Genomic DNA, 24,060 nt, shown 5'->3' with positions numbered 1-24,060 from the left:
TGTGTGTTTAGTTGGCTTCGTTGTGTTTCTGTGTTGGTTTTGTTGTGGTTATCATGTGTAATGAAATAAAAATTGCCAGACCCAGGATTCAGGACGCAAACATGTCAAGAAAGAAAGCCAATCAAGGAACTGAACGTGAAATGACCAATTGCTGTGGCAGTTTGGCAGCAGTTAAAAGTTCAGGCATGAAGTTGAGCATCCTGGAGGAAACTCCCTCCAGCACATGAAATGTCAACCGTCAAGTAATTTTAATCGTGCTATAGTACCATCGAACCAACATTTTTCATTACGTAACTTATTGCATTACATATTTATGTAGAATGTGGTTAATTATATGTGTGCACATTAACAAAACTCGTCTGTGTTTGATTAAAACTGTTTTTATTCATATTTCAGATTGGTTGTAACTGGTTGTCTTTTATGTATGCCAAACCACAAATACTGTCCTATATTTCTACCTTTAGTAACCATCATCACTGTAACAGTATTATAGTTACTAATTCCTGTATGAAAATATTGTCAAGAATATCAAGAACGTTTACAACGTGGTGAGGCTGTGATGGTAGTTGTTTTGAGGCAATTGTCTGATTTGTTCATTATTGCATCTTGGTATTCTTTTTCATTTCCCCTGTAACGTAAGTATAATATTCCTATCAAATGCAAGGTAAATTAAGGTTAGTCTCTACTAATACTGTACAGTCATTTCCATGATATTGAATTTAGGCTATCTTTGAATGACTACAGTTTATATGTCTGAATCTATCAGCCAATAGGAACAATCTATCAGCCAATAGGAACAAGTGATTAATCACAACTCCACCACTGTTGGTTATTCACCTGGTTCACAGTTGGATTCAATTTGGACCTCACTTGGCCTATTTTTTCTATTTATTTCCACCGTACACATTGTGTTTGAGCTGCCTATATCGAGAAATGTCTTTCTTTACCTCTGTGGCTTTGCCAAAGGAAGGGCAGCTGCTTGAGGAGAAGTGGCAGGGACAGCTGGCTCATTCTCATCATCAGAATTAGGCAATGCCTCAAACATATTTATGGTTATTAATGATAAGAATTATATGCTAGCCTACTGGTCATGTGCCACATGGAACTTTTCCTGCTAAATTGCTCCAAATCTGTGCATTGTCTGCCAGGTACTATCAGTTGCAGCTTGATGCCTGATTGTGAAGCTCTCATTGGGCAACATCAGCATTAAAATTTTAGCTCAAACAGACAATAAGTATAAATAAGACTGTTAGTTACTTCCATTTTAATTTGGAGCAGGGAAAGAGGCGATTCAGGCAAAATCTAATCAGATTTCTTTCAAGGTTGCTGGCTTGTTTGCTTTGTGTAGTCTTAATACTGGGTGACCTGGCTTCTATTACATCTGCTTATGAGACTGTGTGTCAGTTTAATGATGGTGTGGTAGGATGACTGCATGTTTGAATGCAGACTTTAACATTTTGTCTTACCAGACAGGTCTACGAGAGATTGTATCAAAGGTTTCAGTCAATTTATTTCTTTGTGTAGGACCGTAACCTCATTTTCAGGTTGATTCTTCATTAGTATCTGACTATTGAAAATGGATGTAGCCTTTATGTATAGTTCTCCTCATATGTGCACAAGTTACACGTCAACAATAGCACACTACCCACCGCTGCACTACCAGCATAGTTTGCAGTGATCATACAAAGTTAGCAATGCAGCTTCCACCAGTTTTCAACATTTCCATTACGTTCTCATAGTGGCCACAATCCTGAAACTTATTTACTAGTGAAAGTTATATGTGAGCCTCTATCTTTCTAATATAAAAACAAGTGAAGATACTAAAAGGAATATGCAAGTCATAAGCTAATTGCCATTCTTCCCCACACAGAAACACGTAATAAAATAAACTTATTATTTGCTTCTGTACCATGCACAAACCAAGTACTGTGGATGCTGTAAGTAGAAATAGATTTCTGGATCACTTATGCCAGCTATATTCCATTTGCATTTCCATTTCCATTGCTCCTTCGCACATTGTATAACAACACACTGCATTCTCTGAGAGACATAAACATTTGTTAAAATGCTGGAAATAGCACTCACCTGATCACCTATGTTGTTTTCACAATTGTTGGCTTTGTGTTTTGTGTTGTTATTTTCGTCTCTGCAGTATTTATTTCTTTGTGTAGGACCGTAACCTCATTTTCAGGTTGATTCTTCATTAGTATCTGACTATTGAAAATGGATGTAGCCTTTATGTATAGTTCTCCTCATATGTGCACAAGTTACACGTCAACAATAGCACACTACCCACCGCTGCACTACCAGCATAGTTTGCAGTGATCATACAAAGTTAGCAATGCAGCTTCCACCAGTTTTCAACATTTCCATTACGTTCTCATAGTGGCCACAATCCTGAAACTTATTTACTAGTGAAAGTTATATGTGAGCCTCTATCTTTCTAATATAAAAACAAGTGAAGATACTAAAAGGAATATGCAAGTCATAAGCTAATTGCCATTCTTCCCCACACAGAAACACGTAATAAAATAAACTTATTATTTGCTTCTGTACCATGCACAAACCAAGTACTGTGGATGCTGTAAGTAGAAATAGATTTCTGGATCACTTATGCCAGCTATATTCCATTTGCATTTCCATTTCCATTGCTCCTTCGCACATTGTATAACAACACACTGCATTCTCTGAGAGACATAAACATTTGTTAAAATGCTGGAAATAGCACTCACCTGATCACCTATGTTGTTTTCACAATTGTTGGCTTTGTGTTTTGTGTTGTTATTTTCGTCTCTGCAGTACACTTTTGCATTCTGTGCGTCAAAGAACATTTTATTGATTAAATTGCTTTTTTCAGTTCTTTGTAATTTAAGGGCCATCGTTACAGAATCCACGATGGAATGTGGGTCATAACATTCATACGATCATTTTGTTGTTCTACAGGGCACTGCATGTGTGCGCTGGGCTGTGTTAATGTATAGGTTCTGTCAGCTGTTTGTCGTTCAGTATTTTCTCCTTTGTACAACAGAATATGCGCTCTTTTAAATAAATAGGCTCAACAGATCTACCTGACATGTAACTTGAGTTACCAGCTCCTTTGAATTGTTGATGTAATAGCTGGTTTTTAATTGTATTATTTTCTATTTGCTTGTAATAATAATTAAAAGATTTATATTTCCATTTTTACTGAGAAATTCATTTTCATGGTTGCCACTAAATTTGAAGTAAATAGGATGTTATTGGTGAGTTGTTGAAAATAAGATAAGTTAGGAAGATATTGATGGATTCTTCTGAAAATAAGAAGGTAATCATAGCTTGATCAGAATTTTTTTTCTCCTTATTTGAGGTTGTTTGTCTTAGTTCAGAGTTTACACACAAGTAGTGTTAGTCTTGTTTAGAAGGTTATGTGTATCAGTCACATTGTGTTAATGATTCCTTTCCCATTGAAAATTGTGCATTCTATGGTAATTTCATATTGTCTTGTTGCTGACCCAAAAAAGTTTCAATGTATTAAATAGATGCTTACTTTCAGAGCACATTCTTAAGACTACAGAATGTCATTGTTTTCTTTCAGAAAACCCTTGCTGAATTTGATAAATAATATATGAGATAATGAAAATGCCTAGCCAGTCATAAAGAAAGGTAGAAGGGAAAGCTGAATTTTGTTAATTTATTCATGAATATAATTGTGTGATTTCCAATTCTTTTTAATTGTAATATTTAAGGTTGACAACAGTTTCTCACGTGAATATATTAAAAACTAGTCAGTTACGGACAAAAACAAGAAAATTACTTGCATAAAACATCCTTCAAAAAATACAAAATTCACTGAGTCATTGAGTTAGTCAGACCTCAAAAAGAAATAGTATAACTTGAGTCATTGTTACCTATTGCATACCTTTTATCCAAGAAATCATTCATTGCAGTTGTGAATGTTAGCTGAATGTTGGTAATTCTATTTTTACTCATTTCAGTTTATTTGTTGTAGGGTCACTATTCGAAATCATCACAGTGGATGGCAGATTTTTGTTTACTTTCTCAACATTTGAGAGATTTGTAGGTTATTGTATTGACTGCAACTAGCCAGTGTTATTCAATTTGTAGGGCTCTTCTCATCATGGGAAGCACATCAAATTAAAAAGCACATACTATTAGAATGTCACAAGTAACACATCCCATCGGAAACTTTGTTACTGCGCTAACATATCATCAGTTGTTCTCAGTTATTGATAATGAAAACGATTCCATTTCTTGACGACTCGCAGGCAGAATTGGTTGCGGTGCCAGTAGCGGAAGCTTGTGTGAAGTACTGACCAGGAGGAAGGTTTGGCGGGAGATGCTGTAGTACTTGCCAGCCACGGGGCAGGTGGGCCTCGTTGCGTGTGCCATCATGATCCGCGGCGAACGCTCACAACTGCTGCTGCTGACTGGCCAGTCACAGCTGTAGTTGGACATCCACACGGTGCTCTCTCAGAAAAACCTACTGCGTTCACATCTGTTGTCTGCGGTTTACAATTAAGCAGGTGATTGCTATATCTCAGCACTAGTTTCTTTATCTTTGCGTGCTCACCATTCCCATCACCTTTGCCCAGTTTGTGATAGAACTGTTCATGTAGTTTAGTCTGTTTATTGCCATAGGATTTGGAATATGTTCTAATGTCGTATGTTACGGTAAACAATTACAGTTCTCACTAGTCATCAGTATTTCTTTGTAGAGCTGTACTTTTTCATACTGTTAATGGAGAGAACTCACTACCATATTATTTCATTATATTGTCATTATCTTGTGTGTGATTACTGTCATTAAAACCTATCCTTGTTTCTTGCTTCGTTCTGCAGACTTTTTGCACTAATGCTGTGCTATTTGTAGATAAACCATAACTATTTTTCTTTACAGGTTGGATTTTCTGTGCATTCTTACATTTTTTTAGTATACTCTGGTGTTAACTCTTTTTTTTTTTTTTAAATAATGTCATCCACAGGCCTGCCGGTTTGAACTGTGTTTGTGTAGGTGTCACCTACCTTGACCCTGGTTTTTTTATATGTATGTCAGTTGGTAAATATAAAAACCCTAATTTTGGCAACAAAAGAACTTGCATTAACATAACCCATTTCATTGGTTCTCTTATTTCTCATCATTTTTTGTTTATAGTTTCACGAAGAATTTCAACGTTCCATGTGTCTAGTATTTAGAGAATGTATTGACAAGAAAAGGTTTCTGGACTGGCTGTCTACCATAAATATTATTTGAATGTGTCAGGTAGTATTAAATGTTTATCTTATGTTATCATTTTCTGTTATTGGAGTTGAAAGCAGATGTGCAACTGATTTGCTCAGTATAAGTATATTAAAGAAAAAAAAAAAAAAAAAACACACACCTTACATATCGGAATTGCATACATGCTGAAATTATGTTTGAATCAGTACACAGAGCAAAGTAAATGAAGGGAAACAGTTCTTTTTTGTTATGAAGGGGAAAAGTTAATAAAAATGAAGTGATTTTATCCAAATATAGGGAAGAGATTGTTTTCGCAAAGAGTTTCGGATGCTTAGCAAATGCAAACATCATCTGTAGGGGGACACATCAACTGTTGTAAGTAATTGTACATAACACTGCATATTAATGGTTACAATTATCATTACAAGGCATCATCTCTAGTTCATCTTCTGTTGTTTCAGTTCTAGGCTTACAGCTCACTTAACTTTGCACACAGTAGTATTGTTTATGACTTGATATTTCAGTTTTTGAATCTGAGCGAAGTGTTTGAAACACTGTACTCATATTTGGGAAACACTGTACTCATATTTGGGAGGATCTGGGTTCAGATGCCTTTCCGGGAGTCAAAGATTTAGGTTTTGTGTGGTTGCATTTAATTTGAGTAAGTCAAATGCTACGATGTTTCCTTTGAAATGGACATGGTCAGTTTTCTTCTCCTCTCGTGTTCAGCGTCTGTTAACCACATCATTAATGAGACATTGAACTCCAAATTTCCTTCTTTATCCTTTTGGTACAAATAATACCGTTTCTTGTACAAATAATACCATTTCTTGATCCTCCCTCTCGTTTTGTACTAGATGTATAAAAAATTCTTTGGGAGTCTTTGGAGATTTGAACTGTGTGACCGAGGAGGGGCATCTAAATACTTCATTCTTTAATCATTTTCATGTGACTTTATCAATCAGCACCAATCTATTGAATAAACTTGCATTCTATATAAGCTTTGTTCTCTTACCTGTTCATGTGACCTGGCTCACAACACAGCAGTGAGAACCGTCTGGCTCATGGCAACATATGATGGGAATGGAGGGGTGGGGGGGACGGGAGGGGGGGGGGGGAGGGGTCAGAACAATATAGCCCCACAATGAGTGTTAATTCTGTGGCCGATAATGTCATGTTATATATAGCTGTATCATTTCACTGTGGCTCATTAATGCATTTTGTCGCAGATTTAGTTTTTAATACTGTTGTACAGGGTGGGGCAAATGAAATTGGACCAGAGAGCAGAGTTCCAGGGTACAAACACAGGAGAGGAAAGGAAATACAGTACTAAACTGACTGTAGCATGTGACGTCTGCCTGCTTGCTGCCCCCCTCCCCCTCCAACTGCCCCCGTGTCGATGTACTGCGTTGATATACTGGCTGAAAAATGGGGGGGGTGGAAGTCAGACACAGACTACTTTAAATGATGTAACCATCAGGTGCACAGTTACGTTTTACAGTTGTTTACTTTTGCTGTTCAACCCCCCATATACACATTTAATATAGCCAGTGCACTGTTGTTTAACTTTCGATAAGCCTCATTAATAGTTTGCAGGTGAACATCCACATACTGCTACAATAGTTTACTATTGAACATATACAAGCAGTAAAAACCTAACCACACAGTTCTTCTTTAAGAATAACAAGGTACGTATGGAACAGACACTGTCATTGTTTTAACACACAGCCTAATTGTGTTACACTTATTTCATGGATGCATTGTTGATCTAACAAATACAGGTTCCTCGTCTGAATACAGTACATCTGTCATTTCTTCCATTTTTCCATTGAGGGTTAATGTATTAAGGGTGCCAATATTTAGGTTATTTTTTAGTCCAGTTGGTTTCATTATCTTGTACTGATGAATATCATCAGGTCTCCCATCATTTGCACCAGTACTTGAAGAAGCAGTGGGGTCAAATCCTGAGTGGTTCGTTCCAAGGCTCGTCTGTGTTTTGAAAGCAATATATGAAGACTTTCCTACTGGCTTGCTAGGCCTAACGTAAGCAAGGATTTTCTGTTGGTGTTGTCTCGCTTAGCCTTTGGAGTTTCTCCTCCACCACAAGGCAGTGGTTCCCTTCTCATTTAATCCCCAGAAAGGAGGGTTGCCTCATCTGCCAGCTACGCCGTTCCGAAGTCTTCCTTCTCCGCCGTCGCTGCCATTAAGGTCTTCACCCGTAACCCTGGGCATGGGTTCCGTGTTATACCCCACGGGATTGGGTCCCTGCCTGAACTCAGCCATCCTAGCACTCCGGCCTACTGAAGTGTAGGATGCCCACCCCCGCGACGTGGACGTGCCAGGCAGGAATTACCCCAGTGGAGGAATAGGGAAGGGCATCCTACCTCCCTGGAGCCAGGTTAATGATTGTGTATGGTGCCACAATCAAAGGGCTGTTAAGAACCCTTTTTCTCAGAAACAGGTAGAGGTGACAACTTCAAATTTATGTCACATATTAAGACCCATGGCGTTTATGGCAATTCAATTAAAAGAGTTGGCCATTTATGTTGTATATTTTAATACTCAAAAACTCACTCGTCAAAACCTATCCTGTTGACCAACAATCACAAGAAGCAATGTTTCACAGTACAAATAATGTCAATTATCTGAAACTTGTTAAATTGTAATAATATCACATAAAAATGTGTGTTGCCATTTGTACACGCATAAATTGCATTCATCATCCATCAGAAGAGCAATAGATGAACATTACTGCATGCAAACATAAAATGTAAGATGTAATCAAGTTTTAATAAGTAAATAAAAATGTTATGTTATATCTTCTCTCTCTGCGTATATAAACTGAAGTCCCCTGCTTGCTTCTTTTTATATCGATAACAGGGAAGAGTCGTTGAGATTATCGATTCCCAGGAAGGATGAACTATATGCACACATAATTAAGTTTGTACAGAACACTCAGTGCACGAGCCCCCCCCCCCCCCCCCCCCCCCCAAAAAAAAAAAAAAAAAAAAAAAAAAAAATTAGGAAGCTTTGATAGGGTCAAATAAGTTGCTAGCTCTTGCTACTTAGCTGCCCAAGTTGTTGTCTGCAGCAGCATTGACAAAGCAACTCTACATGCTATTTTTCCATTGCTGTTGGTGTAGAGACTGAAGAAGTGTGTTGGACATAAGCGGGCGGTCAATGACACATGGAATATGTAAAATCCTGACCACCAACTTATTTTGTTTACCGTTTGAAAGTCACTTATTGACAATGCGTATCCAAAAAGTATGCAATTCGGTTGATGATTTTATTTATAGTGAACTGTCTGCGCAGTTTTGGCACTGTCCCTACTGCTCTCATATGTCCTTGCTTTGCAAGACGACTTCAGGTGCCCTAGTATCTTCCAAGGTGTTTTGAAACACTGTTTACATGATCGAATTGTGATTTAAGGTGGTGTTGGAATGGGTTGAAATGTTCCAGTTTTCTTTACTTGATAGAACTTTCTTAAAATTCATTTTCATGGATTTTGTATATTGCAGGAATGTTATGACTGATTAAAATCAAAACTTTGTTTTATCATCGAGAGTAGCTGAACATTTAGTAAGTTGAAAATAAAAATTTGGGAGTAATAGAAAATGCTCAATTATTTAATTAATATTTCGTTTCTCTCTCTCTCTCTCTCTCTCTCTCTCTCTCTCTCTCTCTCTCTCTCTTTTGTTTGTGTGTGTGTGTGTGTGTGTGTGTGTGTGTGTGTGTGTGGGCGCGCACGCGCCTTCTGTAGTGTATATGTTGAGGAGGCATAACAATTCACATTCTATGTGATGTTCCAGTTATTGGTCTGTATGATGTAGTACTAAACTCAGAGCTATTGTACAGAAGTTCCATTTTTCTTAGCAGTAATTTACATTGTACTCTGGTATAAAATACAATACACATTGATTGGTAATACATTAAACTTGTCAGTTGTACTATCTGTCACAATTATAAATTCTTCAATTTTTCATTGTAATGAAACCGAGTGGGTGCTTGACCAATTTGCCAAACATATAAGCTTACCTCTTTTGAGTAATTTGAGAAATCATGGCAACTACTAGTCATTGTGTTGGTGGGAGCAACATAAAAGTAATTGAATATGTTTGTTACCACAAGTCAATTTTATCGTTCGCGTAAGTAGATCCCCATTAATATTTCAATACTTCATCCGCTGAAATATTAACCGCATAAGTTTCTTTGTTAAGAATATACAATTAATGCACAGTATTCTCTCTTCAATTTCCACCTACTGCAACCATGGTGGATTGTAAGCTAAATGATGAATAAAAGTTCGGAAGGAAAATGATATTGGCACACCTATAGGTAATGTTTTGTGTGTCACAGTTTACAAGTTGCTATGAGCTAGTCGGGTATGTTTATAGAAAAAGATGTATTTCCATAGCGAAATATGGCATTCCTTTCACAGTATCCTCAGAAATGCTACCAACATTAGCTACATTTGGATGGAAGTGAAAATTTTTATGGCCAGCAGTAAGACTGTTTTCAAGGTAAAAAACGTTTTTTGACAATTTTTTTCAAGTAAGTTGATTTATCCCGGAAGGATGATTTCTTAAAACTTGTGAGCAAATGATAATGCCTTTGCCTTGTTTGGTCGTAGGGCACTGATTCATGAAACTGTTTTTGTTAATGATTTGTTTAATGCATGAAATGTTGGACCCACATCACATCTAACATAACAAATTGTATAAAAATCATTTGAATTCTCTTTAGCCATTAATTTTTTCCCTTCTACCAGTCAACAAATGTAGAACCTCATCTTGCACAAAGCTTTCTTACAGAAAATTCTTCATGTAAACTATAAGGTACTCATTTTTCTGTTATGGCTATGCTATCAACTATTTCATATACATTTAATATCATTTTTCAATGTTTTCATGTGTCATTGCAGTTTTCGGATTACTCTTATATAGATCTCCTTCATTATAAATACCTAGAGGTTTGAATTCATCCAGCCATAAAAGAGCCAACTCCTTATAATTGATGAAAAAAATAAAAAATAATTACTGCATTATATCTCAGTATATCCTACATAAAATTTCACGCAAAAAATGCTCCCTTGTCCCTTTTACCCATTGCATGAACAGAAATCATTTATTATGGTAAAAATAAAGTTAAACCTTGGAACATCTTAACATAGAAGTATGAGTTATTGCAAATTGGACAGTGATACTATGATGTTCAGTGGCTGCATGTACATTGTGTCTAATGAAGGAGTCCCCACTACAAAATTAAATGTCTGAAAAACTAAGATTGATACAGTGCAACAAAAGGTATGTTTATAGTGAAAGCTGTAAGCGTTTTATAGAGAAGTTTCAGAATGGTCATAAAGCTGCTTACAGATAGCACTGTATGCTGTGCAGCTTGTACAGTGTCTGTGTGCTTAATTAACCTCGTCTTCGCAGTCACATCACAATCTTTACAAATGACCACCATTCACAGTATGGAAGTGGTGCAAATGAACAATGAAATTTGCATCACATCCTATAATGTTTCAGTGGAAATGTATGCAGATGCCACACAGATTGTTCAAGTTTGTACAATGTGGTGGAACGGCTCCAGTAGGCGTGATGTGGTCTGGCCTTATCTTGAATTAACCACTCGGTGCCTGGTCGATCATCCAGCACTAGCTGTGTGATGACAGATTGTTCCAAAATTCCAGTGTAATATTCACTGGTGATCGTTTCTCACATGAGAAAATGGACCAGTAATGCCTATGCTGCACTCTGCAGCCCAGACAGTTATATGGGGAGAATACAGTGATTTCTCTTCACACAAATGAGGATTTCGGAAACCCCAGAATTGACAGTTTTGTTTATTTACTAGTGAATTCGGATGGAAGTGTGCTGCATCTGTGAACCATATGCAGTCAGCTTCAAATCCTTCATTACCAGTCGTGAGAAAGTGGTTTGCAAAGTCAGCTGTCTTTTGTACAGCTCGTACAGGCATGGCCTGATTGCTTAGCGTTTTGAATGTAATTATGTGCAGTGTCTGTCTCAATATTTTCTGCATGCTGTAGTGCTTAAAACCAATCTCTGCTGCAATTCTTCAGATGGATTTCATTGGATTTTGCTAAATAATTCTAGAAACTGTGGTGACATTTTCAGGAGTAACTACTGTTTGCATGGGGGCTAACATTCTTCGCCCGATCATCAGCCATGCTGCCTGTCCATTGCAATTTGATGAATATCTTGTGAATGATTTTTGCACAAGGACTTGTTGGAGCATTAAATTCTGTTTTAAAACTGCGCCTTTTTTCTGTAGGACTGTGTTCTAACCGTGGTTTACCAGTAGCAGAAAAACCCACTCTTCATTGGAATACCTGTTTCATCCTGTTCCTTCAGCACACTAACCTCCTTTTGCTTTTCAGGCTGTTTTGAAACCTGTATAACTTGTGCATAAAATTCTTACAGCTTTCATAATAAACATACTGTTTCTTCCACTCATCTATCCATCTTAGTTTTTAAGATATTCGATTTTGAAATTGGAGCTTCTTTGCTGGGCACTCACTGGACACCCTGTATATGCTGTATACATTTTGCTCCTAGTGTTTGTGAGAATTTAAATAATGAAGCCTGCCTTATGTTCTGGTGCAACCCAGGGCATTTGATACCTTTCCTACTTGAATAAACATTTCTTTTAAGAACAGAGATTTGACATGGGTTCTAATAGGTACGAGAAACAGTGCTGATGTACATAACCAATATGTTTTTCCATGGCCTTTTTCAGTCATCTGATATCTTTCCACAAAACTGTACCGTATGAAACATTTGATAAGACCACAAACTTTCTTGATGTGCCATTGTCGTAATTCCTATTTATTTTCAGTTCTAAGTATATTTCGATCTTTCTTTTAACTTCAGCATTATGCATGTGTTTTTATTGCTCATAATAAACAGGCAAACAAAAAGACCGCTATACATTTAAACTTTCGGCCAAAAGACCTTCTGAAATAGATAACGCGCGCGCACACACACACACACACACACACACACACACACACACACACACACACAAAGTGATCACTGTCTATGGCTGCTGTGGCTGGACTGCAGACAGCAGCTGCACCTTCCCCGAGGTCGGCTTCTATCAATTTTTCCATTCGTCTGTAAAGAATTCGTGTTAGTATTTTGCAGCTGTGACTTATTAAACTGATAGTTCGGTAATTTCACATCTGTCAACACCTGCTTTCTTTGGGATTGGAATTATTATATTCTTCTTGAAGTCTGAGGGTATTTCGCCTGTCATACATCTTGCTCACCAGATGGAAGAGTTTTGTCAGGGCTGGCTCTCCCAAGGCTGTCAGTAGTTCTAATGGAATGTTGTCTACTCCTAGGGCCTTGTTTCGACTTAGGTCTTTCAGTGCTCTGTCAAACTCTTTACGCAGGATCATATCTCCTATTTCATCTTCATCTACATCCTCTTCCATTTCCATAATATTGTCCTCAAGTACATTGCCCTTGTATAGACCCTCTATATATTCCTTCCACCTTTCTGCTTTCCCTTCTTTGCTTAGAACTGGGTTTCCATCAAAGCTCTTGATATTCATGCAAGTGGTTCTCCTTTCTCCAAAGGTCTCTTTAATTTTCCTGTAGGTAGTAACTAACTTACCCCTAGTGAGATAAGCCTCTACATCCTTACATTTGTCCTCTAACCATCCCTGCTTAGCCATTTTGCACTTCATGTCGATATCATTTTTGAGACGTTTGTATTCCTTTTTGCCTGCTTCATTTACTGCATTTTTATATTTTCTCCTTTCATCAATTAAATTCAATATTTCCTCTGTTACCCAAGGATTTCTACTAGCCCTCGTCTTTTTACCTATTTGATCCTTTGCTGCCTTCACTATTTCACCCCTCAAAGCTACCCATTCTTCTTCCACTGTATTTCTTTCCCCCATTCCTGTCAATTGTTGCCTTATGCTCTCCCTGAAACTGTGTACAACATCTGGTTCTTTCAGTTTATCCAGGTCCCATCTCCTTAAATTCTCACCTTTTTGCAGTTTCATGTGCAGTTAAGATCCCATACCTCACCAGTGTTTGTATGCATCTTTTTCGAGACCATGCTTCACCTCCTGCTCTGCTTCTACATTTTTCTGTTTCCAATCTCACATTTACAAGAGTTTATTCACCTAATGCAGTGAGGAACTCTTTGAATTAAAATAAACCAGGAAGTTCATGAACCAACAATTTTCCATGCTTATTTCATTGTTACCTCATTGACCATGCATTCAAATACTTTGGGAATAGTTTTAACCATTGTGCAGTTTTAACCATTGTGGCACCTAGGTTTGTTGTTTCTTCTATCAGATAACTGGCTTGTCTCCCTCATTGCATTTGCCGTGATCTGTCTGACTACTCACTTCAGTGTGGACTTGGAAGCAGGTTTGGAAACTTCCTTAGTGCAAAAATTACAGTAGTAATTAAGATTTCAAATTCTACTTATCCAGTTTTATCTTAATACTAACAGATAAGTGATACAGTTAAGGTTGGACAGATAATTATCGAGTTACAAAAAGACATGATTTAAATTGTCAAAATTACTATGAAATATTCAAGCTAGGATCTGATTGTTGAAAAGGGATTGTTTTGTGATTAGCATTGGATGAGAAGTTTCTGTTCTCTGACTCTTGGATATTTTAGAAAAATTCCAGTGATTTAGACTTCTCAAATTTTGAACGATAGAATAATGGTTCTAGTTGGCACACTTCTTCAAAAAGATAAAAGCTGTTTTAGAGAAGGATGTTTGTGTAGTGACAATATCTTTACAGTAAAATGATTTTTGGGCAAAATAAAGAGAATTTAATCTTGAACCATGCATTGTTTTTATAGATTTTGAGAAATCTTTCAGTCGAATTGGTTGAAATATGGAGAATAAGGAGTGACTAAGGCTTCCCCAAATCTCGTAAGATAAATCAAATATTTATATTGTGAAACAAAAATTGTGCGAAGTACAGGAGCAAAAAGGGCAGGTGAGAGAGGCATGTTCTATTTCCGGCATTCTTTTTGATAATTATATTGAGAGTGTTCTTAAAAATTAGAAATGAAATTATCCACAAATTAGATAAACACACTAATCTAAGTGCGTCACTATTTGCAGATGAAATCATAGTATTACAAGAAAGTGAAGGTGGTCTACAGCTAGCAGTACATCGACCGACAAAATATATACAGAATACAATCTTATTACTTAAGACAAAAGTTATGGCATTTCAAGGTAAAACACAGTTCAGTCAAAGATAGTAATTAACAACAATAATTAACAACAAAATAATTAAAAAGGTGCCGTCTTTTAAGTATGTAGCCTGTGACACAAAGTATGATTTTGTAACAATTTACAAGCAAAGCTGCACTAATTTTAAATGCTTAACTACAAAGCAAAACTAAAAATACAAAAATCAAATTTTATAAAAGAATGGTGTTACTGTTGTATGGAAGCAAGAGTTGGATAAATAAAAGGAAAGATGACAGCAAACTGCAAGCACCAAACATTAGATTCTTTAGGGAGTGAAGAGCTGCATAAGGAGAGAAATTAAAACTTCCGTAAGAAGTTGAATCTGTATGCTGTTAATGGAGAAACAGGGAAAACAACATGTGAACAGAAAGAGATGCAGAAGGCTACCCAAGAAAATCCTGAACCCATCTGAACTGAAGGAAAGATGTAGATCACCAAGGAAGGTGGAACTAAACTATGTGAAGATGTAACCAGATGATTAAGACTTGTATGTAAGATGACATTGTCGTCAACTGTAAACACAGTAACTTGTAAAACTGTGTGAATTAAGGAGGAGGAAAAACTGCATGTTAAATTGACTTTTTGTTTTGCTGTCCACATTGGATGGCAGTTTTTTTAGTGTAAGCAGTAGCCTTTTCAGTATAACAGTCTTAATTCCTTCAGTGATCCTCATTTAAGGTACCGGCAGCCTTCTGGATTTCTGCCTGTGAAAATGGCTAGTTTGCTTGTTCATGTTCTTACAGTAAATCACATACTACAGAGTTACTCCAAAGGTTCTGATTTCTATTATCAATCAACATTGTGGTACTTGTCAAATATGTTTTTAAAATCTTGGGAGATTATAACTGATATTATTCCATACACACTTATACCTCACCTTACAGCCTAGATACATTGTGTAAAATTTAGCTGTAATGCGATAAACCGTATAACGAACCGAATCAATGATTTTTATACAAACCCATACAGATGTAATTTGATCTGTTCCATTTCTTTATAAAATATTTAATCTGTAGTTCATAGAGCATTTTTTGTTTCTATTTCCTATAAAAATGCCTACTTGAAAATGAAAGTACAAAACAATGTAGTAATAAACAGAAATTGAAAAAATTAATATGTAAATTAAAAAGAATCACTTGCCGATATTTAAACACACAATAAAAATGTATTTAGAAACTGTCTTCATCTAATGACAGACATTAACATGAAGAATGACTAAGCTATTATATTCTTCCGTCCTCACTCTTTGCTAGTGTTATTGACTGAGCTTAAAATATTTGTGCATAGTAATCTGCCTTGCCCTGCTTTCTTACAGGCAATGGCTAAGTTTACTCCTTGAGAAACTTTAATTCTGAGTTCTTCATTGGAATCATTTTGAAGAAGGATATTTATTTACTGCTCAAAAGTAAGAAAACACATTTGACAAGTTCTTTACATTAGCTGTAGGCACACAGCAGGCTGTGGCTCTTCATCACGTGCTCGTTCTGTTTCTAATTAGATCAGTTCATCATTTGAAGAGATTCTTCTCTGTCATCATCTACATGGTCAATAAGACCATTTTCCTCCAAACCAAGATGGGTTCCTAATTTTAGAGAAACAACTTTAGGTTCATTATTTTTTATGCGTTCTGGACAGACTTTTTTCCAAACTTGGTTCAATGTGGTTGATTTTAATTCCATCCATGCTTCACTAATGTCTGCACTGCCTTAGGTGTATTTTTTCCAAAACTGTTTTATTCAAGACGCATCATCAGTTTGGTGTATAAGCAGATAATTTTTACCGAGCTCTGGAGCATTATCCTTGTTGCTTAAATATTTGTCCTTCAGCTTTTTTTTGTTTACTTCCGGGCGAAAGTAATTTTTAAAATGGTCTTCAAAGAGAAGTTTATCTCATCCTACCTTTCTTGTTGTATCTTCAAATGTAAGGCAATTGTTTTTTGTTCAGTCCTATGAAACACTTTGGATTTTAGGAGAGATATACTAAAAGTGGTTGTAACTTAAAATCACCTGCAGCATCAAGGAGCAAAGTTAACTGTTCATTTGATATTTTATACCCAGATGCCAACCTTTCACATTTTGAAATGTAAGTTCTTTCAGGCATGTGCTTCCTACAGAATCCTATCTCATCTACATTGAAAACTTGTTCAGGTCAGCATCCACCTCTTTAATTAATTCTTTTCAAAATGTTGGGATATTATTTAGCTGCATCATCATATGCTATAGTTCCTTCACCTCTCATTTTTTTTAGTTGTGCAAATTGCAGAAATTTTTGAATTTTTTCAAACCATCCTTGGCTACTTTGAAATGTTAAGTATTTCACAGATTAAAGTGTTTCGTTGTTGTGCATTGGATTGATGGCTACAGTCGATGTACGATCCGACATCCTGATGTGTGTATATATATATCAACTTATGTTTCCTTCCATTATATTGATATATATATATATATATATATATATATATCAACTTAACCTCATAAATAATTTCTGGTCACTATTCCCAGAGTTAATTACTTTCTTGATCCTGTTACACAGTACCATAATGCTATGCTGCTGGACCACTACTCCTAGTTGCCATGTGCAGGTGCTGGAAGAGAGCTTTAATGTATCCAAGGTACTAAATGACACAAACAGCTTAGGGGTAACTCTCCTGTATTTTATATCCATTGTTTTTGGTATACATCCTAAATTACAATGATGGGTGTACAGATCTTGTAGCTTATGACAGCCTATTGCAACATACAAGCATCTTGCTTCGGCATTAACAGTCGAATGAGTCAGTTCTTACAGCGATTTTTTTTTTTTTTTTTTTTTTTTTTTTTTTCTCCAGTTCATCATTGTGCACATTCTTGCGTGCATTCTTTTGCTCCTTTAGCTTAAAGGCTCCATCGAGCTGTGAAATCCAAAGAACAAACGAGCCTCCACAGTTGCAGAAAATGTGCAGACACTGTGACACCTTGCCGATGTCTGTACCTGGCAGTTTTCGCATCCTGTCTGTACATACATTAATAATAATAATATCTCCCCCAATGTAATGTCCCAAAACTTACAAAGTACTTAAATTACATTTTCAGTTACAATGAACATCTTTCATCGACCTAAGAGGGTAAAGGTGGAACTTTATTCTGTATAATCTCAAGTTACATACAGATCACACCCCCTATGTAGACAAAAGATGTTGTGAAACTCAATTTACATAATTAATTAAAATCATTTTGTAACTTACAATTTTTGTTAAATTATTTTCGTTACTAAACCTACGATCTCAAATGACCAAACTCAGTTTTATTCCTTCACAATACTGAATGTACATGCATATTTCTTAGCTCAGTCATTTCATTTTATGATTAATTGCTTTACCAAGGATTGCATTTCCCCTTTGAGTATGTCTTTGTCAAATATTTGTGCTTACTCATTTAAAATCTAATGTGTGTTTGCAATGACCTCATTTCTTTCTTAACATAACTGTTTCTAATTACTAGTGAATATTGATTTAACCACTATATTGTTTCTTGTATTCCAGTCTAGTAAATTACTTCCACCTTGCACACTTTATTGTACTACCACCACTCTCCAACAATTTGGGACACAAACTGTCACATTTTCATAGTTTAAGGAAGCCCATGAGAGATATTTGTCCTATTCGATGAGGCTTGATCATTATCTCATTACCTTTATTCAAGGTTATTCATGTTACAGTGTTTTTAAATGATGGTTTTTAACAGTACAAATTTATTGAGGTAGACAGGGTTAAAGTCTTTATTTATTATAAGGAATTACATTCGGACATTTTAATCTACACCATTCTCCACTATCTGTGATAAGTCATACATGTACGGAAATGAAAATTCCAAGAATCATCATTTTTCAGGTAAGTCTATTAATTGTTGACTGCTTTGGAGAACATTTCAGCACTGTGCAGCTTCATATTCCTGTAAGGGCTGCATTCACACCTAATGTAATGGGCTGGTACTGTATAATATATTTTTTAATCTTTTCGACTTGAGTTTTCCCCTCATCACCTTTCTACAGAAGTAAACAATACAGGTCATTCCTTCCATGGATTTACCTGGCCTAGGCATACCCCTTCCTTTCTGGGGGTTCACCTACCATTTTAATCTCCATCAATACCCACCCAAAATCCATTAAGTCTCTGCTTAAATCTTTAACAGTATGCACAGCCTCCAATGGCTTTTCTTTATACATTTTAATGCAGTAGTTTCTCTGTAATACATCGACACAGCTGGATAGTCCAAACATGTGTTTCCTAACTCAGTCTTCTTTAACAACTTTGACCTATTTCTCCGTGCACTGTTATAAGTTACATATATGAACATATCTAATACAAAGACTGCTGTCATGATATTCTTCCCATGTTTGTTACTTTATTTGTTACTGTGCCCTTCGCTAGATAGTCTTCACCTACTTCTAAAAACTTGAGATGAATGAGTGGGCTCCAAAGTATCAAACATACTTTCTCATCCTTTCAGATCAGCACTTTTTATTCATATGTTAGTCCATCACACTTGCCTTCACTTGGTGAATGGTTTCTGTTTCCATGCTTTCCCCTGTTTTTGTGATGTGGCTAACATACGTATTACTCAGTAGCTAACCTTCCTTACAAAAGTCATAAGACCCAACCATGATATGTCATCTTAAAGTAAAAAAACATCTTATTGTACATAAATTGTGTAATACATGAGTTTCAGTGCACAAAATCATTTACTATAACTGTAATACATTCTGTTTTATCCTTGTCTTCATTTCTCTAATTTTCTACAGTATTATTTTAATACACTCTGTAATAGGACATTTTATAATCTAAAACTTCTACTTTAGTTTTTAGCAGTCATTAAATAAAAAGTAATACAGTTGTGGAGCTTCAGGTAGTTAACAATAAATTCAAATTAATAATATAATAAACTAATAAATGTGACTAAATATATTTGTACTATCACTTACAATATTCCTTCAGTGTCCAGTTTCAGTAGAGTGAATATCAGATTTAATATGCAGCATTGTCATTGTGCATGTGAGTAATTTGTTCAACATAAAGCTTATGCTCTGCTGTGTAACCAGTGATTATATATAACACAGCAGATGAAAATTGATGAGCACATAATAACTTCCCTTGTATTATGTAAACTGTCAACTTTTTTAATTAAATTCTTCAAACAGTGGAAAGTCCAGGGTGGAATAGTGACTCTGCAGCCAGACACAGTGGTCTTGTGTGTGTGTGTGTGTGTGTGTGTGTGTGTGTTTTGCTATCTAATTCAGAAAAAGGAAATTTGGCCAAAAGCTTATGTGTTTAGCTTGTTTTCGTTGCGCCTGTCTGCGACTAACCATTTCCACTACATTGTCTCAATTAAATTCTTTTTGTTATTGAATCGGTAAATAATGAAATAAGGCTAGCTTCACCTTATGTACGTAATTAAAGTAAATAAAATAAATCAACTGTATCAAGCAACCTTTGGAATAAATAAATCTTCTCATTAGCTCTAGGACTGGCAACGTGAGGCATACTACATCTGTAATGATTCACATTGCCGTCTTGATTAACTCCTATAACTTCCACCCAGGTTGGGAGAGAAAGTGCCTCATAAATCTTTTCCACCTACGTCTCTGTTAATTAGTTATTACACTTCTTCTTAGTAAGTACAGTGCATCTGTGTAACAAATGATCGCTGATATATCAAAGAGTTCACTACTAATAAACTTTCCTCCTCCAATAAAAATAAATGACTTGACAGCTTACATAATCAGTAATTATTACATGATTCTTCCCTGCATTAATCCATAAGGCACACATACTTTTGCTATAAACCACACACACACACACACACACACACACACACACACACACTAGCGTTATTGTAATATACTGCCTCCAAGTAAGCTGCTTCCACAGCTCAAATATTTGTCATCATATTCATTGTATCTTAAATATTTTTCAAGCTCGGGCTTGGTAGCCATATATATCTTGGTATATTCACTCACTTAAATGCTACTTCAAATTGACTCAGAGTCGTAAACTATTTCCAGATTTGGAACTCCAATTTACTGCTTCCTGTTGTATGTGTTTAATCGTAAATGGTGTGTTCAAAAAGTAATGCCTCACAATTCTTTGTGATGTAACTGTTTGTCACAAAGTGGTTGAACCATTTGTGGAGGGGGGTTGGGGGGAGGGAGGCACCTAGTGTTTTCCAGCAGTTGGTTGCTTAATTTGCCTTCATGCTCTGGGAGGGTTAGGACACCTTCTTCCGCAAACCTCTGTGTAGTGGACACCTCAAACTTACTGTGGAGAAAACTTTAGTGCAACATTATGTGATAAAGTTGTGCGTGAAGCTCAACAAGACGCCACTGGAAACTTTCGGAATGCTTAAGGAAGCCTTCGGAAAGAATTGCCTTCCCAGATTGCAGTCAAACAGGTGGCACAAGATGCTTAGAGGAGGTTGCCGATGAGGCCTACGCAGGACCCCCCGTCAACATCGTGTACGGGTAGCCGCATGACTCGTGTGCACGAGTTACTGAATTCAGACTGTCAAACAAGTGTAGCTATTATGTTGGAATTATTGGTCTTGAGAAAACGGTTGTTCGTGAGATCGTATCGAAAGACTTGACCATATGGAAGATTTGTGCAACACTTGTGCCTAGAGTTTTGAACAATGTGCTAAAGCAGCACTGAGTGGAATTGTGTGAAAAACACAAGCTTTGATCTGTCAAAGCTACTAAATGACATAAACGTAGCTTTACGGTAACTCTGTTTTATGTATTTTACACCCACTGTTTCTGGCATACAGCTTCAAATACAGTGATAGGTTCTAACCCTTTAGATGACAAGAATCGATGTGTAGCTGATTTGCCAACTTCACACCTCTCTCACATCGGTTGACTTACTAGGTATGCACCGCAGATCTTCCTCTCCTGATAGTCGGCCACATCGATCTCTATAAACTTCTCCGAAGAATAAAGCTAGTTAAGGGAATTTACCAGTCTCTCTCTCTCTCTCTCTCTCTCTCTCTCTCTCTCTCTCTCTCTCTCATGAAATAAGTGGATACTCGTAGAAGACTTTTAGTTTAGTCTTGGTATATTTCAGCTTCCACAAAGAACAAATTCACCATTTCTCACATAAATATTCGAAAGTTTGCAAATCAATCAATTCATCTCACATTAGATACGATTAAATACATTTACAATAGCGTTGGTTTAACAACCACATAATTTATGAATATCTCTTGCTTCTAGCAAGTCAACACATGAATTACTTGAAAGTCTAATCTCATTTCTTCATTTGTCCTTAACAATCATCACAGTCATTAAAAGCACAGAATAATACATAAACACTTTTTGTTCTTCTCTACACATACACTGAAACACTATGGATCATACAGCAGGTATTTGTCGTCTACAATTCGCTCATGACTGTTTTTAGACCTGCACACACAAACATGCAATGCACAGTAGGTCGGATTCATCTCTCTCACACTTCTGTTTAAAATACTGTGTGTTCAAGACGGAGGAAGGCCAAGTTGTTCTAGAATTTACGCAGAAATTCTCGAAGAACTACATATCATCCCCTCTCTCCCCCAGATTGAACACGCGATATTTTATGTACAATCATTATGTACATTTATATCACATAACATAACAATTCATATTTCATCAGTATACCTTGTTCTTTTCATAACCATGAGTACCCTTTTTCTTGTTATTTAGGTATTCCTTATTTTTTTCATTTTACTTCAATTATAAAACGTGAACATTTCAGTCAATGTTGGACTTCGTTTTCTTATATCTAGGAATCGTGAGGACTAAACCTTTAGTTTCCAATCATAAGCTGCAGGTGGTCATGACACTTGAGTACTTTATTCTTGTTTTTAATTCCTTGTACTATTTTTTTCCTTAGTACATACTAGCATCATTATTTAAAGTAGTTTGTAGTCTGGAAGAACTCTGGGCAAGTGAAAGTGTTCCTTTTTGACACTTGTAAATTCACATAAATCATAATCATGCTAGTGATATACAGAATTCAAACTTACCAAAATAATTCCTATTAAATGTGTGACTTCTGTCACGATGCTGTCTTTTTCCCCTAGGATCAGTTCCTATACCTTACATGTGGGTTGACTCTGAGTTCACTTGCTCCTTCCGTTCTGGTAGGTGTGCCCCTTTATAAAACATCCCTATTCATCAGGCCACAGGTCATCCTACCTCCATGTAGGTACGCCAGCCCTATATCCTTAGCAAATGCTGGGTTCATCGTCCTTATCCTTTATGAGTAGGCGTTATGGTTCGTTGCCCTAATATACATCTTTATGTACACTACAATTAAATATTTCCTGGTAAAAATAAAAATATATTTTACACTTTAGTCTCACTTCTTAGTACCTCATTTAATGCCCTAGAGTCCTCCTCTACTTTTCAACTTCTATAATCTTAGTAGATACCATGTCTAAACATATTATTCATATCATGGTAGATACTATGTCTACCTATTTTGTTCAAGCCCCACTATCCTACTATTCATCAATTTATCTGAGTATTCGCTACACTGATTTTTCTTGAATAAGCATCATAATTTACTCCAATCTGGCTTGCGTTCTCCTTCATTACTCTTGCTTCCTGCTTATGCATACTCGTTGTAAGATGATCATAGTTTTTCTATTCTTATGTACATATGCGATATGGAATCTTCATTGTTATATATATGATGGCTTTTCATGTAAATAGGCTATGTAGAACCGTCATAATAAAAACAGTGTATGCATCTTTCTAGATTGTACATATATCTTCTCCCCTACAACACTTGGCAATTCTTACATCCTTCGGCCTTCTTACGTGAAAATAAGTTGTAGGTTATTGGAAACCACAGAGACTAGGAAGAACTTGTATGATAGAAGTGTATGAATATGGAAAGAGGGAAAAAATAGTTAGGTCCTCAAAAGAGAAGTAAGAATGGAAAAAATAGAAATGATTGCTAAGGTTGAAGAAGAGAAAGAAGACAGCCCCAAAGACAAGAAACCCTTCCCAGCCCCCCTTCTCCAGGATTCCTACCTTGCCGGTACTTCAGCGAGAAGCCGGAGGAGGTATGGTGTTAAATCGTCTCCTACAGAAAACACATTCCCACCTTCATCCTTGAGGTCCCCAAAGAAAATCTTAGCAACCCTGTGGAAACGGCAAATGGTGAAGAACCAGTCACACTTGTTTGCGAGAGTTGTTTAAAAAATGTGATGTGCCTTCTGTGTTAGCCATGATTTATCTGTTGGTGTAAATCATGCTCTTATTTACACAAGCCACCCTTTTCAAAATCATCACATCTCATAAATGGTATAAAATATTCTATACAAAATAGAACATTATATGCTATAGTATCACCATTATTTAATTATTCATCCAATATTACATATTCTGCTAACGTAATATTCACTTTTGTTCATTAAGACAAATATTCATTAGGAAATACAAATTTGAACTCTGGACCGAATACTGCAGTACATCTGTCAATGCAGTTGCCCTAGGCCAGCACAGTGAGGACAGAAACCTCGTGTAGAGCAAAAAGGCAAAAGCTGGCTTGACTA

The 24,060-nt window shown here is 36.4% G+C and overlaps 1 protein-coding gene across 3 annotated transcripts in view; it reads left to right on the top strand.

Annotated features, from left to right (window-relative positions):
* LOC126480709 (bromodomain-containing protein 3-like) overlaps positions 1-24,060 on the top strand; it is a 102,624-nt gene that overhangs the window by 54,954 nt on the left and 23,610 nt on the right. Inside the window, exon 3 of one of the 3 annotated variants that reach the window (XM_050103962.1) lies at positions 4,266-4,523. The exons of the other annotated variants lie outside the window; for them this stretch is intronic. The gene's annotated coding sequence lies outside the window, so the exon portion shown is untranslated. The remainder of the gene's footprint in view (positions 1-4,265; positions 4,524-24,060) is intronic. 3 annotated transcript variants of the gene reach the window in all.

This window comes from Schistocerca serialis, chromosome 5 (genome assembly GCF_023864345.2).
Source record: "Schistocerca serialis cubense isolate TAMUIC-IGC-003099 chromosome 5, iqSchSeri2.2, whole genome shotgun sequence".
NCBI classification, from domain to species: domain Eukaryota; kingdom Metazoa; phylum Arthropoda; class Insecta; order Orthoptera; family Acrididae; genus Schistocerca; species Schistocerca serialis.
The sequence above is the reverse complement of the archived record's forward strand: the minus strand, read 5'-3'. Positions and strand labels throughout refer to the sequence as shown.